General features: G+C 39.5%; 1 long non-coding RNA gene across 2 annotated transcripts in view; it reads left to right on the plus strand.

Moving 5' to 3' along the window:
* The first annotated feature begins 11,129 nt into the window (after positions 1-11,129).
* Positions 11,130-18,060, plus strand: part of Gm41331 — a 45,478-nt gene continuing 38,547 nt past the window's right edge. The window contains exons 1-3 of one of the 2 annotated variants that reach the window (XR_003951501.1): positions 11,215-11,256; positions 11,348-11,519; positions 16,218-16,308. This is a non-coding gene — a long non-coding RNA (predicted gene, 41331). Of the gene's footprint in view, positions 11,520-16,217; positions 16,309-18,060 lie in introns of both variants that reach the window. The other variant, XR_875373.2, reaches the window with a different exon arrangement.

The raw sequence follows: 18,060 nt of genomic DNA on the forward strand, positions 1-18,060 counted from the left end.
CCACGTATGCAGTGGACTTCTATTCAGCTGCAAAGACAAATGTAATTATGAGATATGCAGGGAAATGGATGGAAATAGAAACGTTCTAGAGAGTGAGGTAACCCAAATGAAAAACACAAAAGGAGGCTTGGAGGAAGTTACTCTGCATAACTAGATGCTGCTGTTCTTAGAAAGTGTGAGGTACTACATATAGTTTCTAGTCCCAGGTATGAGAAACCTCATAGGAGTGGATCAAGGAGTCCCCAGAAGCCCACCTGTACAAGGTCTTGGTCCTTCTGGCTCTTCATTAGAGTTAGAAGAATAAGATCCTATCACAGATGACAATATACACATTGACTTTAAAAGCCAATGCCCATGGGTACTGAGCTGGGAACACCCTCCATGCTGTTTAGCATTCAGACCACCAGAGGATGCTGAGTGGACTGCTGGGGAAAAACAGACACTATGGGTCTTGCCAGACATGGCCCTTATTAACCAGGTCCAAGGGGAATAGTAGTTCAATGGTAGCTTGACTCAGGACAGCGTAACTAACCACTCTCTTCTTGGATTTGGGGTCTTCTCCATGAATGGAGGGGGGAGGGTTGTGACCCATGCCAAATACTTTTAAGTCATTTTCAACCTTTTATCTTGTTTGAAATTCCTTTCATCCTATCCTGTAATTTAGAGATCTCTTTTACTTTGCATTCCTGTGGCTTTAAAAATATGAACTAAGCACTTAACTGTGGAGGTAACTGAAACAAGAATACAGCTCAGCATCTATCCTCACACAGGTCTCCACCTCCCAGATGGACAAGGCATTGATTTAAATTCCTGTGGCCAAAATAAAATGGCAAATGCTGTGCAGGTGCGAGCAACTCATCGAGTTTCTCATTTCTGAATTTTATTTATTGGCATGCGTCTTGGCCATGCCAAGTCAAAATGTATAATGTTTACCAATTGTTCCCTAAATACCATTATGGTTTCTACAGTTTCTGAAAAAGTTATTTATTTTAGTGTTCGTGGTTTTGCATATCCATCTCCCCTCTTTTGATGTCTTTAAATTTTTTCTTAATTGCTACATGTTTCAGGTATGGGTAGGAATATTGCAAAGTTATTCCCTTAGTCATAGTAATGGTGGAGATTTATACATTCTTGTGGGTTAATTGACCATTCAATATTAATATAATGTATTTTAAGGGCATTTTGTTTTATGTCATAAAGCATATCTCTAGATCTTTTTGGAGTAGACTAAACCTTTTAATTGAAGCCACCAAGATGCCCACAATAAATGTGATAATGGACACATTTTTCATTGTCTCTTAATTCTATATATTTATTGTACTTATCTTCATTCATGTACCGTGTGTGTGTATGCGTGTGTGTGTGTGTGTGTTGTGTGTGCGTGCGCGGTGTATAATGGGCACTTTAAAACTTTCCCTTTTAAATGGACTTGAAAAAAACTGTAGCTCATCTAAGTTTTCTTATGCTTTAAAATAGTGATAGGTTTTTTAGGACTCTTTCTATTTTCTAAAAAGAGTGTTTTTATTTTAACCATCAAACCATCTATTGTGAGAAACAGGGATCTAGGCTGCTTCCTGGCCTCAGTTTATGCTAGTGGATATCTGCGAGCATGGGTTTGTCTACAAGTACAAGTATCCTCAATTTCTTCCTGTTGGAATATACTGGTGGGTTAATTAGTGTAAAAGGCATGTAGGGACCACTCCAATTCTGTCTTCCAGATGTCTTACTCAGTATTTCTAGGATGAACGATGATGCATTAGTAAATTCACTTCTGTTCCAAGAACGCTTCCTGTACACGTGCAGTGTGTAGCACCAAACTTCACTGTAACACTCATGCTTTAACACTAACACCACGTTAGTACATCTTAAAGTCTCCAACTTGTGTAGACACGAAGGACATCTTGGAGAAAGAACTACTCAAGAGTCTACTGAACTCTATTCTGATCTGTTAATATCAAATGAGTAGAAAATTGAGGTGGCTCTGGCATCTGGGATTGTGTGGGTTAGGGGTCCTGCAGATCTGAGCTAGCTTAAGAGACAGTGGAAACAGGGTCTTGGTATGGGGGCCAAGGCAGATGCTTTGCAAGATTGACCACTTTTCTGAAGAAAATTGAAGGGTATGATCAAATATGGAAAAATTTCCTTTCAGAACGTGTGAAGTACACAGCTCTGAGGAGGTACTTTTTGTGGTTTGGAGATAAGCTGTAAACATGGGAGGGGTGCTTGAAGCTTTCAGCTTGTCTTTCTTTTTCGCAGAAATGTTTTTAGCCCTTTATGCCATTGTACTCTGTGGAAAAAAAAATCCACCAGAAGCCAGCCTTTCTCTGCACAGCTATAGGAAAAAGATGCCCAGATGAGGCTGGGCCATTTGATTGACCGACACTACTTAATTCCCTAAAGCCTGAGAGGGGACCCTGCAGGTTTTGTCACCTCAAAGGCAACTTCAGAGCAGAGTAAAAGAAAGGGGATCTTGCAATCTCTGTAAATGAGTAGATACAACCCAAAGAATGTACGGAGAAACAGTGTGCAGATGTGAGAAAATAATTTCTGAATTATTGGTGCAAAAGGGTCCTGACTGTCCATGACTGCAGAATTTTTACTACTCTAGCTAGGTACTACTAGGAAGGAGGGTAGTTTAATTACTTTTTAAAATCAGATTTCCTGCCTCTTTTTGCTCTCTCAATCTCTCTCTCTCTCTTTGGTTTTTCAAGACAGAGTTTCTCTGTATAGCTGTGGCTGTCCTGGAACTCACTTTAGACCAGCCTGGCCTCGAACTCAGAAATCTGCCTGCCTCTGCCTCCCAAGTGCTGGAATTAAAGTGTGCCACCACTGCCCAGCTTCCTTTACTCTCTTAAAATAACAGATACCCATAATTATTCTACTAAAGATAAATGACAGTCTACTTAAACCTGGAAGTTTATAAAGCCACAAAGAGACAAAAATTCCTAGCATTCCTAAAACTAAATGTAATTTTATCATATAGATCTCACATAATTAGCAGAAAAAAAAAATCTAATCCATCAGAGACCTATTTCTTTATAAACGATAGCAATGAATTAGTAGAAAATTGTAAAAATATATAACCTATAAATATTTTACTTATTAGACTCACTACACACATTTTTCTGCTATGAAGATTTCTGTAGAGCTACTCTATACTTTGGAACTGTAACCTCCCCCAGCCTGAAACAGGCTGGTTCAGACTCCGTTGCCACTGAGAATTAGACTATTCCTGACTAGATGGCTCTATTGTTCAGTCACTGCCACTGCTCTCCTTCAGGACTTTGCTACCTGCTGAAGAGGCCCCTGAGATATTCCGGAGACTCCACCCTATCCTGTACGTTGTCACCTGCAGCCGGTTCCAGGCACAAGTATGGATTGGCAGGAATGGGCCTCCCCACCCCCACACCTTTATAAGCACAGATTGCTATTAAACATTTGAGCCTTGATCAGGAACCTTGACTTGGCATCCATTATTTCTCTCGACTGCCTAGTTTCTGTCTTTCAGCCCCCACCTGCCACCCAGGTGTACCCAGTCCATGTGAGCCGCGGGCTGACTCACAACAGGAGCTAAACTCTTAAATCAAAACCTAAAATCTATAGATGTGCTTTAGCCTGGACAGGTATAGTATCATTCTCCTAGAGCTAGAATTCTGAAAGATTATGATATAAAACCTATTAAGCAATGCTTATTTACACCTTTCTCCACCTCTCTGTATCTGTGTACTGTTTATTCTGTCTGTCTGTCATATATTTTTGGATATGCATGTTTTCTCTCTCTTCATAATTATCTCTGACCTATCAATTTTTCTTTACACATCTATATTTCTTTCTATATCATCATCATTTATCTTCATCTTGGATAACATTACTTCCCTGATTTGAAATTGTATACTTACACACTATTCTTTTAGGTTTTTTTTTCCTATTAATTTAACTGAAGCCATGGTAGCTTCTTACACGTATGGAGTGTGTGCTGGCCAGCAAGGGCCTCCAGCAATCCTCTACTATGTGTGGAATGTGGGAAAACTTGGCTTGGCTCTGGGTGTTGAATGGTCTCTTTCAGCAGACTTTTAAGTAAATAGTAGAAGTCACACTGAAAACTGAATCTGTTTACTTTTTAGGTTTCTTCTTTATTTGTTGGTGTAAATCTTTGGGGTACTGTGTTGATTGTCAAAAATTCCTTTCAATACACTTCAGTTTATACCTCAATGACTTTGCAGTGGAATTCCTGAGTGTCTAGCTCCTTTTCACCATGTTAGGACTTCCTTAAAAAAGAATACAGAATTTATTTTAAAATGACATTCCACTGAGATTTGTTCTTGAATTACTTATTCTACGTTTTGAAGATGAGGACTTTTTGCCAGACTTTTTAAGCCCTTGTGACTTTAGTCTGTTTCTATGACATATCCAAGGTAAAGTTAGCCAATCTGGGACCCACTGCTTATTGTAACTGGTCCTCACATATTTGTGTTGCTTTTTCCTCAAATCAGTCACCTGATCTAATTCTTAGAGGCAAAACATAGCATCATTAATATTGATATTACTAACTTTCTTCCTGGGTCTAAGTAGAATTATACTCTTACATTTGCAGAGGAAGAAAGATGTTTTTCTTCTTCCTTGACAGGGTTTTACCTGGGGGGGGGGGGTCTGTGGCAAAAGACAGATTAACAGATGAGAAGTAAATAGATGTTTTCTAGCATGCACACACACACACACACACACACACACACACACACTCACACACAGAGACACACATGTGTGTTTGTATATATCTCTATCTCTATATATCTATATCTTACATACAAGGAGAGAAACTCAGAGAGGAGATTCAAGAACTTTTGGGTTGAACTGAGAATTCCACAGCATTTTAGCCAATGAAGATTATGACTTTTGGAGAAATGTAAGACAGTGGAAAAGGGTAAGACAGTAGGAACTCTGAGAAGAAACCCTGGGGAGACAAATGTTTGGTACTTAAGGGAAGGTGAACCTGGCTAGTGAATCCCATGGCGCAGGAACCTCCTGCTTCTGGTTTAAGTTGGCAAGGGTTTGAAGTTGGTTCTGGTGAGGAACATGGTGAAGAAGGAAGGGCAGACATCTTCATACATTTGTTATATTTGGCAAGATGGAGGATGCACAGTTTTTTGCTTCGACCTTCAGTAGCTCTTGGCCAGAATAACCATTATATCAAAGCATCACATTTGGGAACAGCAAGTTCTGCTTCCTTTCACATAGAAAGGGGAAAAAGTTGAAAATTAGAGGAAGATTCTTGTCTTTCAGCATTATTAGGAGAGGAGAGTCAATGATAAAGTATTATTAATGCACATATTGGATTTAATATCTAGGGCTTTAAAAGTAGTATGCAATAAAATCACATCCCTAGTTGTACACTCCAGTTTTTATTTAGATGCAAATACTTATAATAATGATTATAAAATTTAAAAGTTAAGAAGATTACATAGTAGGGGTTTGTGATTTTTTTCAATTAAAAATTTAACAAGATCTATTAAGTAAAGCTGTAAGGAAGAATGAGAGTCTATGTTAAAAATCCATCATGAGCAGGGCAGTGGTGGCTCATGCCTTTAATCCTAGCACTTGGGAGGCAGAGGCAGGTGGATTTCTGAGTTCGAGGCCAGTCTGGTCTACATAGTGAGTTCCAGGACAGCCAGGGCTATACAGAGAAACCCTTTCTCAAAACAACAACAACAACAACAACAACAACAACAACAACCAAAAAAAAAAGAAGAAGAAAGTTAAATTCCTATCTTGTATAACAGTAATTAAAAGCATACAGCCCATGCCAGACTACTTAGATTTCAATCTACCTGACATGGTCAAATATAATTGTTTGGGATCAAATAACTACCTTGGGTATGAAATAAGTACAGATAGAAGAATATGTGCACCATCCTCTTGATAGAGGTTAAATGAAGTAGTACATTAAAGCATGCAGAACAGTGATTTAGGAATTAGGGTGTAAGTTTGATGTGCTATATTACTTTTCTTTGAGAGTTTAGTAAGTAAAATATAAAACAGTAAAAAATATTACATGCTCTAAAATGAACAAAGAAACACACATTTAAGCATGCCTAACTGGTACAGGAAACAGACCTGAGAAGTTTCTGGTTTACTTTTGATCTCCAGGGTGAAAAAATGGCATGGGGAGGTTTCTTAGAAGACAACATAGCTGTCCCTGTCTAAGGAGAGAACCAGGGTTCCTTGTACACCACAGTGCGGCTTCTCTGTTTGCTAGCTATCTGAACTTCGTGAATTGATCAGCTTATCTGAGTTTAAACTTCTGAATTTGTTTAACAGAGATAATGAAATTGCCTCTCTAGGAAAATTGCTATAACATTAAATGAGCCAATGCATGTAAAGAGCTGTACAGGGTGCCTGGCTCACAGCATGCATTCAACATGTCTTAACCTGTATTAATAGCAATGTAAATATTCTGTCTCATCTCTGTATTGCTTATGGAGGCTAGATTGAATTCTTCACATAATTGAGATTGGTTTTAATATTTTTTGCATCTAATTTTGGCTTCTAACTAGAGCATACAAGACAAGACATTCAGAAATAATACTTAGAGTTACATACTATAATTACAAGGCAAAGTCTTCCCCCAAAGAAGTAATTAATTACAAATAAAATGGCTTGGGTTTCCTCCTTTTTCTCTAAGCTCAGACAAGCGGCTCTAACCTGTCCAAGCACTTCAGTGAGAGAGCTTCAGAGACAAAGGGCAGTGTTCTTCAGAGAATGCAGTCTGTATTTAGCAGACAGGGTCATTTCTGGCATCAGAACAGTGTCCAGTGTAAGCTGAGTTTTTTTTTTTTTTTTACATGAGGAATGGAAATGTTGTCTCTGCCCTCTCCACAGCTACCTAGTATCTCTAGACACAGAGAAGTTGTCAGTCTCAAGGTCTGAGTAATGCCAGAAAAAGAACAAGATCTCTCTGTGTGGGAAAAAGTTATGGCCTTCATTTGCAAGTAATTTGTAATGAATTCTCTGAAAATATATGCTTTTAAGGCTTTTAGCTGATTTTAAAGTGTGAAGTGCTTAAATCTCTCAAAGCTCTCTCTCTCTGTGTCTCTCTCTCTGTCTCTCTCTCTCTCTGTCTCTCTCTGTCTCTCTCTCTGTCTCTCTCTCTCTCTCTCTCTGTCTCTCTCTCTCTGTCTCTCTGTCTGTCTTCAACAAAAGAGGACTGTGGTCTGAGTGATATTGTCACTGAAAAGCAAGCAAAATGGGGATTCTGGGAAGGCTGATTCTGGATCCGAAAATTACAGTGTAGTTCTCAGGTGCAGCTAGGCTCTTCAAATCACTGCTTCTATGTGAATTCACAAAGCCAGAGTTATTCGGCTGTCTGGATAGGCACCGGGGAGAGTTCAAGGAGTTAAAACTGAACCCGTGTAGCTCCCATCGGAAAGATGAGATATAGCTGATCAAATGACTTTGCCCAAAACCAATGGAACACAAATCTCAACATGAAGAATCAAAACATGACTCAGCCAGATAAAAGGCACAAGGAGTAAGTACTTTGTGTTATAGGAAGCAAAGGGTTCAAGGGTCTACAAGGAGCAGAGGATATTTCATGGAGGAAGGGAGCTCTTGTTTAAAATGCAGTGGAAGAACAACCCAATGATCCACATGAAAGAAAAGAGACACTAAAGGATGAGTAGGAGCTGTTATACCACAGTAGGGCCAGGCAGGAATAGCTTCTGTCCCTAAATAGCCCACAGGTATAATCTACAGACTTCTCATGGTTCACTAAACATGACTACTAGGGACCCAGACTTCTCAGGCAGGACAGTTTGAACAGCATCTGGCACCAGAAGAAACATCAGCCAAAGTTCAAGGGAGAAGCTAAAGAATGTCAGAGAAGGCATTAACTAACTCCATTGTCCCTCCTGCAGTCTCCTCTCATGAACTGTGAACATCTGACAGTGGTAGACTATGTTTCTGAGATTACTTTCTGTGTCCCACCTCTGGTGAATACTGTCATTCCAAGGTCTGATAGACGATGGAATAGAGCAGCCCATATCCTCCACGTTAAGATAGGACCATATTCAGGAAGCAATTTGTGCCCAGGTGGCAGTTTGAGGTTTCTTGAGAAATCATACCTTGGGCTAACTTCTCCTTTCATCCCCTGATTCCACTGTCTGTTCCTGGCTTGTAGATACACTTTCTAAATTCATATTTTCTGAGGCTCCTCCTCTTTGGTTTATAAAAATGGTATTTCAGTAGGATTGAAGAAAGGGTTAAAGCAGAGGACAAAGACCCTGGATTTGCTTAAGGTAAGTAATCAGATTCCCTTAGAAAAGCAGTGGATGAAAGTCCCAGGAGAGAGTTTAGAAATCCAGTTGTTAGACAATACTTTTAACAGTCAATCAATGAAGCAGATGTTGAGGGATATTATCAGAATATCTTTCAAGCAATACTGATGTGTCTCCCCCAGGCATTAAACATCCTTAACTTTCCAGTTGTTCAATGGACTCATCTCATAAGCACGTTCTACACTACCTCCTGAACACTTGATATTAGAGCAGGGGTTTCCTTTGGCTTTCTTCTTGCTTATGTCCATTTTCAGCTTCACTACTGATATTCCCTGAGATTGTCTTCCAAATAACCTGCAGTAATCCTTGTGTCAGGTTTTTTTTTTTTTTCCTTGAGAAATCCAAATGAAGCCCTGTGTCTTCCACAAGACATCCCATACTACCATTACCATCCTCTGCTGAGATCGGGAGTCTCAAGAGTCAATTTGTGTATGGTACTGATCTACAGGTTTGGAGCCTGTTCCTGGGGGGAAATTATACCTTACTATATTTATGAATATTACTAAAGATGCATATTTTTCTTTTCTAATATTGTGACTATGGTCTAAATAATGCAAGTACATTGCAAGTAGAACACATGTGGAGAAAGGGAAATTAAGATTTATTTTGGGGACTTCATGGTTGTCCTGTAAGCAGTGGAATGCTATGCTGGGAGTCTATGCTTCAGCAGGTACAGACAGAGCCTTAGTTATACACAGTGTATTGTGCAGGAGTCACGCTGCTATTATATATGGTTTTGACTTTGAGGACCCTACATCATGGTCCTGGAAATAGGAAAGCATCCCAATTAGTTAGCTAGAAACTAGTAAAACTAATTTCAGTATGTGGCTTTCTCTGATGCTGTCTCAGGGCTAACCTCTAAGGAGGAACTCCCTTGGTTTAGAGAAAAGAAAAAGTGATCTTGGAATAAGTGCACATACAGACCTCCAGTGTGGTCCAACAGTTGCTAATGTGGCTGGCTAGCAGGTGCTAGGCTGTATGAGATGCAACTGATTTGTTTTAAAAAAACCGATCATCATTTCATTCTCTCCCCCATGCATCTTTAATTCCTACTTCTGCATGTAAGTTTGTCTTATTGCCACATCAGAACTATGAGACGTACTTTGCCAACTCTGCATGTTGTTCAGTGTTAAATGTTAGCTAAGCTCACGATTTATTAATTTCACAAGCAGTTAGTGAATGTCTGTAGTGTACCAGATTCTGCTTATAGGAGCATTGATGTCTATTCACCACTGTAACCATTTATTATCTCTTGCCATATAAAAAGAAACATATGGCACATGGTTCCAGGAGTTTCTGGTCTAGTAACTAAGAAAAAAATTTGGTATAGTATGTGCCGCATAGGGGAAAGTTAAAGAAAAGAGGAGTTTAAGTAAACCTGACCTCAAGAAGATAGTGGGAATGGGAGCAATCTGAATGAAGTTTCAGACCACCATGGTGGAGAGGAGGCGGCAAAGCATCTTCCTTCCACATGGACAGCAGGAAACACAGAGCAGCATCACTGTACTAGCACATTCTCTCCCTTTCTCTGTCTGGGACCCAAAACACTGGGATGGAGGTGCCTGTATTCTTATCTCCCTTTAATAATAAATACCTTCACTGACACAACTTGACATGTGATTTAACGATTTCTTAGGCATCTCCCCATCCAATCAAGTTAGGTAACTAATGTTAACCATCATACTCAGTACTCCCTCGGATTCTACCAGCAAGAGAACCATCATAAACTGCAGACTTCAGACTTGGAATTCATGAGTCCCAAACAGACTTCATTTCCATATAAAGTTGCCTAGGCTGTGGCATTACGTTACTATCTGTGGGAGTCATCGGAGGCAGTAGTGCTGTTCAAGTTCCAGTATTCGGACACCAGGACCTCATAAGATGGAAGGAGGGCCTTTGAATCAGGAAGAGAATCATATGTCATGGCTGGATGTGGAGATAAAGATGGAGTAAGAAAGCTACTGGCTGTCAGCAGAGCTGGAATGCAGAGACCAGTTGATAGGTGAGTCAGACAATGAAGGATCTCACCCTCATGCTATGTAGTCCAGATTCTTTAGAAGGCAATGAGGACAATACAAACATTTAAAAAATATTGTATTTGTTTTCCTATGAGTGTACAATCTGAGTGTGACAGTGTGTGTGTGTGTGTGTGTGTGTGTGTGTGTGTGCTTGTGCGTATGTATGTGGGTAAAAGTAAGAAGACAACTTGCAATATTTGGTTCTCTTTCACCATGTGGGTCTTGGTGATCAGACAAAAATCACATTCTATTGCAGGCCATTTTACTGACTGAACTATGTCACTGGCCCAAAACATTTTTAAAGAGATTGGTAATATAATAAAATAATATCTTTATTTTAGTTCCTTCTGGTGTTTCTGAAGAGATTGAATTGTGAAGGAAAGGAAGGAAAGGAAGGAAGAAAGGAAGGAAGGAAGGAAGGGAGGGAGGGTAGAGGGAGGAAGAGAGGGAGGGAGGGAGGGAGGGAGGAAGGTGTCATTTAGGATAGAGAAATTGTACAGGGCAAAGTTCATGCAAATTAGACCTAGATAAGTGCAAATAAAGAGTGTGGAAAGTTGTGCAAGGCACACAACTGTCATCCCAGTACTGAGAGGCAGAGGAGGAAGTACTGAAATTCTAAGACAGGCTGGCCTACATAGCAAGTACCTGGCATGCGTCATAAGGGAGTGGGAGGTGAGAAAATCACCCTCCACCACATCTTCCTGTCTCATCAACACTTTGGTCATTTTTGTAAGACAAACATTTCCTGTTCATCCGCTAGCTGGAAAAAGTTGGGTGGGTGCTCACAGTAACCACAAACCACATCTAAGTAACTGCTGTGCTCTTGATCATATAAAAGCTCCTGCAGACCTGTGCAGTCCATCAGTTAGTGAGCCGCATCTCAGAGGTGGTTTCCCTCTTGCAACAGTGTGAGTAATGCTCCTATCTTCATTTATTTCCTACGACTTTAGCAAGTCGTGCTTGCAATAGTGTGAGTAATGTTTTCTGGTTTGGCTTTAGCAGGTGGTGCTGTAACTCAGGATACGGACCTTGCCCTCAGTTACTCACGTCTTCCACTGGGTAAGAAGGCTGCCTGGAGCTTGAGGGCTCTGTTTCTACCAAAAATCCCTGGCACAAACTGGTGAGTCTAGGTCCTGATCCTGTATTCGAGGCTCTGTTTTGTTGACAGCAGGTAAGGTATATATATATATATATATTTTTTTTTTAATTTTCAGTTTAGTTTCAATGATGGATTTTATTTATCTTATGGTCATATAGTAATTTCTGCCAATGAATTGACTGTTTATAAATATTATGTCTCTATTAGATGAAAAATGACAGAAAATTGAATAAGTGACTTTTCTATTTATCTAATTTCCTTTAAGGACAACTTGAAGAATTTGTCACTACTCGGAAAATGAGGGTCTTGAATATAATGTTTCTGTGTTTATGCTTGATTTATGGTTAACATATATATATATATATATATATATATATATATGCATATATATCTATAAGAATGTAGTATTTTCCTACTATCAGATAATATTATTAAAGCTGATCATATTTTTACAACTTCTATTCTGATTAACTTACAGCTAAATGAGTTTTATTCATTCATTTATTCACTTGCTCATTCATTCATTCATTCATTCTTACCTGCACATGCTTATGACATACATGAGTGTGGAGATCAGAGAGAGGAGTAAAAGTCTAGGGAGTATTTGGGACCTCATTAGGTCAAGTATACTCCTGTCTCATGATTGGCTTGGTATTATAGTTCACTTATCTGCATGTACTATGTACATATATCCCTCTCTGAACAATGCACAGAGAAATTACAGAATCCCTTTAACCCCTCACCTGCATTGGGTTACAGTAACATCCCTCTCTGAGTAATAGCATAGACTTCTCTGCCCCTAACAACATTCAAATTTAGACAGTCTCTATTCAAGTATTGTCTCAATGTATCTAGTATGAATAGAAGGATCAATCCAGCCTGAACTGGTTTTGAGTATATGTACAGTAAGGTAATCTTAGTCATTCAAGTAAACTTTTAGGAGAAAAATTTTATTTTCCGTTTTTTTTTCTTTGCTTAATTTTTCCTATTTATGATTAAAATCATATGAATTATGAGAAGGAATATGTGCGGTAAAAATGGATATATGACATGATCTATAATCAAAATAATGAACTACCTAAAATAGGTTTCTTAGTAGCCATTCCTGCCTTCCTTTAGCCTTCATTAAAAGAGACCCCAGGCTGTAAACTAGGGTCCGTGACTATTCTTACTTAGAAGGCCCACTGTCAATCTTTTTTTAAAAATTTATTTAAGCTCTTGTTACAGTCCAGACTTTATCCCCCTCCCGGGCCACCCTCTGATTGTTCCCCATCCATACCTCCTTCCCCATCTCCACGAGGATGCCCCCCCCCCCAACCATCCCACCTGACTTCTCCACTTAATGGGGTTTCCAGTTTCTTTTTGTTTTTTAAATTAGATGTTTTCTTCATTTATATTTTAAATGCTATACCCTTTCCTACTTTCCTCCTGACACATAATAATTAGAACAAGAAATGCACTAAATAAAGATAGAATATTAAAAGCAGTAAGGGAAAAAGGTCAAGTAACATATAAATGCAGGCCTATTAGAATTATACCTAACTTCTCACCAGAGACTATTAAAGCCAGAAGAACTTGGACAGATGTCATACAGGCCCTAAGAGAACACAAATGCCAGCCCAGGCTGCTATACCCAGCAAAACTCTCAATTACCATAGATAGAGAAACCAAGGTATTCCATGACAAAACAAAATTCACACAATATTTTTCCATGAATCCAGCCCTTCAAAGGATAATCAAGGGAAAACTCCAATACAAGGAGGGAAACTACACCCTAGAAAAAACAAGAACGTAATCTTGTTACTTGACTTTTTTCCCTTACTGCTTTCAGTAGTCTTTCTTTGTTTTGTGCATTTGGTGTTTTGATCATTATGTGATGGGAGGAATTTCCTTTCTAGTCCAAACTATTTGGAGTTCTGTAGGCTTCTTGTATGTTCATGGGCATCTCTTTCTTTAGGTTAGGGAAGTTTTCTTCTATAATTTTGTTGAAGATATTTATTGGCCCTTTAAGTTGAAAAATCTTCATTCTCATCTACTCCTATTATCCTTATGTTTGGTCTTCTCATCGTGTCCTGGATTTCCTGGATGTTTTGAGTTAGGATCATTTTGCATTTTACATTTTTTTTGATTGTTGTGTCCATGTTCTTTATGGAATCTTCTGCACCTGAGATTCTCTCTTCCATCTCTTGTAGTCTGTTGGTGATGCTCACATCTATGGCTCCTGATTTCTTTCCTAGGATTTCTATCTCCAGAGTTGTCTCCCTTTGGGTTTTCTTTATTGTTTCTACTTTCAGTTTTATCTTGGACGGTTTTGTTCAATTCCTTCAGCTGTTTGGTTGTATTTTCCTGTAATTCTTTAAGGGAGTTTTGTGTTTCCTCTTTAAGGACTTCTACCTGTTTACCTGTGTTCTCCTGTATTTCTTTAAGGGAGTAATTAATGTCCTTCTTAAAATCTTCTACCAGCACCATGAGCTATGATTTTAAATCTGAATCTTGCTTTTTCTGATGTGTTGAGGTATCTAGGACTCGCTGTGGTTGTAGTACTGGGTTCTTATGATGCCTAGTTGTCTTGGTTTCTGTTGGTAAGATTCTTACATTTGCCTTTCACCATCTGGTAATCTCTGGTGTTAGATGTTCTAGATGTCTCTGGCTGGAGCTTGTTCCTTCTGTGAGTCTTTTAGCCTCTGTCAGCACTCCTGGGAGACTAGCTATCTCCTGAGTCCAGGAGTCAGAGCACTCCCTGGAGACCAACTCTCCCCTGGCAGGAAAGGTGCACAGAGGACTGAGGATCAGCTCTACCTCCTGGCTGAGGATGAAGGCCAGAAGGGCCTCTGTCCAAGAAGCTCTGTTGCTTCTGCGGCCCGTGTGTTCTCCTGCAAGGACCCACCTCAGAGAGACCCCAGATAGAAAAATGGGCCTCCAGTTTTTTGAGGGTTAGGTGCTTCTTCTCTGAGTACAGACCTGGCAGTCCTCTGCTGTATATGTGTTGGGGGCCTCATATCAGCTGATGTATACTGCCTGGTTGGTGGCTCAGCATGTGAGAGATGTTGGATCCAGGTTAGTTGAGTCTGCTAGTCTTCCTAAAGGATTGCCCTTCTCCTCAGCTTCTTCCAGCATTTCTCTAATTCAACCACAGGGGTTAGCAGCTTCTGTCCATTGGTTGAGTGTAAATATCTGCATCTGACTCTTTCAGCTGCTTGTTGGATCTTTCAGAGGGCAGTCATGATAGGTCTCCTTTTTTTGTGAGCACACCATAGCATCAATAATATTGTCCGGCCGTGGGGCCTCCCCTTGAGCTGGATTCCAATTTGGGCCTGTTGCTGGACCTGAAACAATTGTGGGTCAGAGTTTTTGACTGTGGAATAGCAACCCCATTCCTCCACTTAATGCCCTGTCTTTCTGCTGAAGGTGGGCTCTACCAGCTCCCTCTCCCCACTGTAGGGCATTTCATCTAAGGTCCCTCTCTTTGAGTCCTGAGAGTCTTTCACCTCTCAGGTCTCTGGTACATTTTAGAGGATTTCCCTACCTCCTACCTCCCTTCCCCCAGGAGTTGACTGTTTCAATTCTTTTTGCTGGTCCTCAGGGCTTCACTCCTGTTCCTCCAACTCAATATTCATCATGCTCCCCTCTTCCCTTCCCTGTCTCCTTTCCCACTCAGGTACTTCCCTCCCTCCCCCCTCCTGCGGTTGCTTTCTTCTCCCTCCCAAGTGAGATTGAGGTTCCTCACTTGGGCCCTACAGCTTATTAACTTTTTGAGTTCTGTGGATTGTATCCCTGGTATTCTGTATTTTTTTTTTTGGCTAATATCCACTTATTAGTGAATACATATCATGCATGTCCTTTTGGGTCTGAGTTACCTCACTCAGAATGATATTTTTAAGTTCTACCTATTTGCTTGCAAAACTCATGATGTTCTCATTCATAGTAGCTGAGCAGTAAATGAGCCACATTTTCTGTATCCATTCTTCTGTTGTGGGACATCTCAGTTGATTCCAACTTCTAGCTGTCACAAATAAGGCCCCTATGAATATAGTAGAACACCTGCCCTTGTGGCATGGTGGGGCATCTTTTGGGTATATTCCTAAGATTGGTACTGCTGGATCTTCAGGTAGATATATTTTCCATTTTTCAGATTGATTTCCAGAGTGGTTGTACCATTTGCAATCCTACCAGCAATGGAGGAGTGTTCCCCTTTTCCACATCCTTGCTAACATGTGCTGTCATCTGAAGTTTTGATCTTAGTCATTATGACTGGTATAAAGTAGAATATTAAGGTTGTTTTGATTTGCAAGTCCCTGTTCACTAAGGATTTTGAACATTTCCTTAAATGCTTTTCAGCCATTTGAGATTCCTGTACTGTGAATTCTCTGTTTAGTTCTATACCCCATTTTTTGATTGGGTTGTTTTGTTTCTTAGTGGTTAGCTTCCTGAATTCTTTATATATTTTGGATATAATCTGTCTATTGGATGTCAGGTTAGTGAAGATTTTTTCCCCTAATCTGTAGGTTGCCTATTTGTCCTATTGGCTTGTTCTTTGCCTTACAGAAGCTTTTTCAGTTTCATGAGATCCCATTTATCAATTCTTAATCTCAGAGACTGAGCCATTGGAGTTCTGTTTAGGAAATTTCCACCCATGCCAATGAGTTCAAGGCTCCACTGTCAAACTTAACAGTACATCCCTGAAACATTTGTAGCATTGCTTCACTAAGAAAAAAGAATTTATTGCTTCACTTGCAAGTCTCTCTGAGTTCTGATTTTTCCATTCTTTAGACAAGAGGCCAAGAAGTTGGGAAGGTTTGACAACTCAGAACCCAATGGAGACCCTCACCAAAGGTGAAATAATTGTTGAGCCAGTCAGGAGGTAAGACAATAAATCCTCTGCTATATTACTCTTGAACACTTCCAACATTACACTATGGTCCTCCTCATTTGGAGATCTATGGCAAGTTTAACTTACTAGTTTGGTTGGAAAGATCCATCCGACTATGTTTTCTCTGCACTATAAAATGCAAGTGGCCATGGCTGGACTTTATCCACCATCTCCTTGGACAGAAACACAAAAGATGAAAGGACAATGGGGCAAAACTGAACTCTCACAGCTTCTTAGAATTGATAAATATTTTTTTCCTCTCCATTTCCTTTTCTTCTGCCTTCCCTTTCGATCTTATACAAATCTGAAGTGGTTCTTTAAGTTTTACTATTCTTGAAATTCAAACATTAGAAACACATTTTTTTTTTTTTTTGCCATACTGCTTGAGTGGGCAATAGGCTTGCCTATAAAGGCAAGTAAATGGTTGAAAGGGAAAGAAGCACTAAAAGTTAAACTTTTATTCATTGAGAAAATATGATCTTCTTAGAATAGGGACACCTCTGGCTACCCTTGCTTGATGGCTTCTTCTGGATTTAAACCATCTGCTGTCTGGTATCACCAATATGAATATTTTTAACACCCCTTTTCTGTGACTTAATGTCTTATGATTGCTTCAAACATCTCATTAATAAACTCTAGGAGCCTCCCAGGCTTTAAGTAATAGAGTCTATGGATTCAAAGATTCGGAGATGTTGCAATTTCTGTCCTGTGAGCTGGACTAATCCTCCTTTTTTGGTTAGGGAAGAATCACTCTTTACTTGGTCCAAACTCATGAAACACCTTATGTCATGCCTCTTTCAAAAATAGAAAGGTATGTATGAAAAAGCATGACATTTTCTTAAGTTAATTGACTGAGTATATGGCCTGCCAGTATTTGATATTGATGATGATAATGATGATGATGATGATGATGAGGAGGAGGAGGAGTAGGAGTTACTACTCCTTACGATAGATAGAACTTCTCCTCTAACCCTCACTGAGGGAGTAACTCGATACATGATCCTGTCTTTCTCAAGAGGCTCATTGGCAAGAGACCAGGTCCTCAACTGCAGGGTGGCTAAAATTGTTATTTTTCCATTGAGTGGTGCCACAGCTAAAATGTACCTGAGAAGAATTTTTTTTCTAAGCTTAAGGATGCAAAAGAGGCATCAATAACCTAAGGTACTAAGAGGTTCAGATTTAATGGGCAGTACTCTGGGAACTCATACTTATCCTGTCTGTCTTTTTTCTTAAGTGTATTCCTTTTTTTCACAGAATCAGATTAACAATTCTTTCTTTCTTCCTTCCTTCCTTCCTTCCTTTCTTTCTTTCTTTCTTTCTTTCTTTCTTTCTTTCTTTCTTTCTCTCTCTCTCTCTCTCTCTCTCTCTCTCTCTTTCTTTCTTTCTTTCTTTCTTTCTTTCTTTCCTTCTCCTCTTCATTGCAAGTTCTCTTTTTTGTTTTACTATATTCTTCCCTTCAGTTATATCCTTACCCATTGGCTGAAGTTTGACCTAGTTAACAATTCATATGTCACAATAATAATGGGATATAGAAAAATGTGGCCCTCAAATTGCAGCCTTAACTATAGCACCATCCTTCATTCTAGTCCAATTAGATTATTGCCACAGAAAACAGGGGAAACAGTATGTGATGCCTCATGTTCAGATGTTTATGGTTGTGTAGCACCACCCCTGCAAAAGACATGTGAAGATAGATGAAGAAAATGTAGATATAATGGAGGACCCTAAATTTCAAGGTTCTTT

Source organism: Mus musculus, chromosome 15 (genome assembly GCF_000001635.26).
Source record: "Mus musculus strain C57BL/6J chromosome 15, GRCm38.p6 C57BL/6J".
Taxonomy (NCBI): domain Eukaryota; kingdom Metazoa; phylum Chordata; class Mammalia; order Rodentia; family Muridae; genus Mus; species Mus musculus.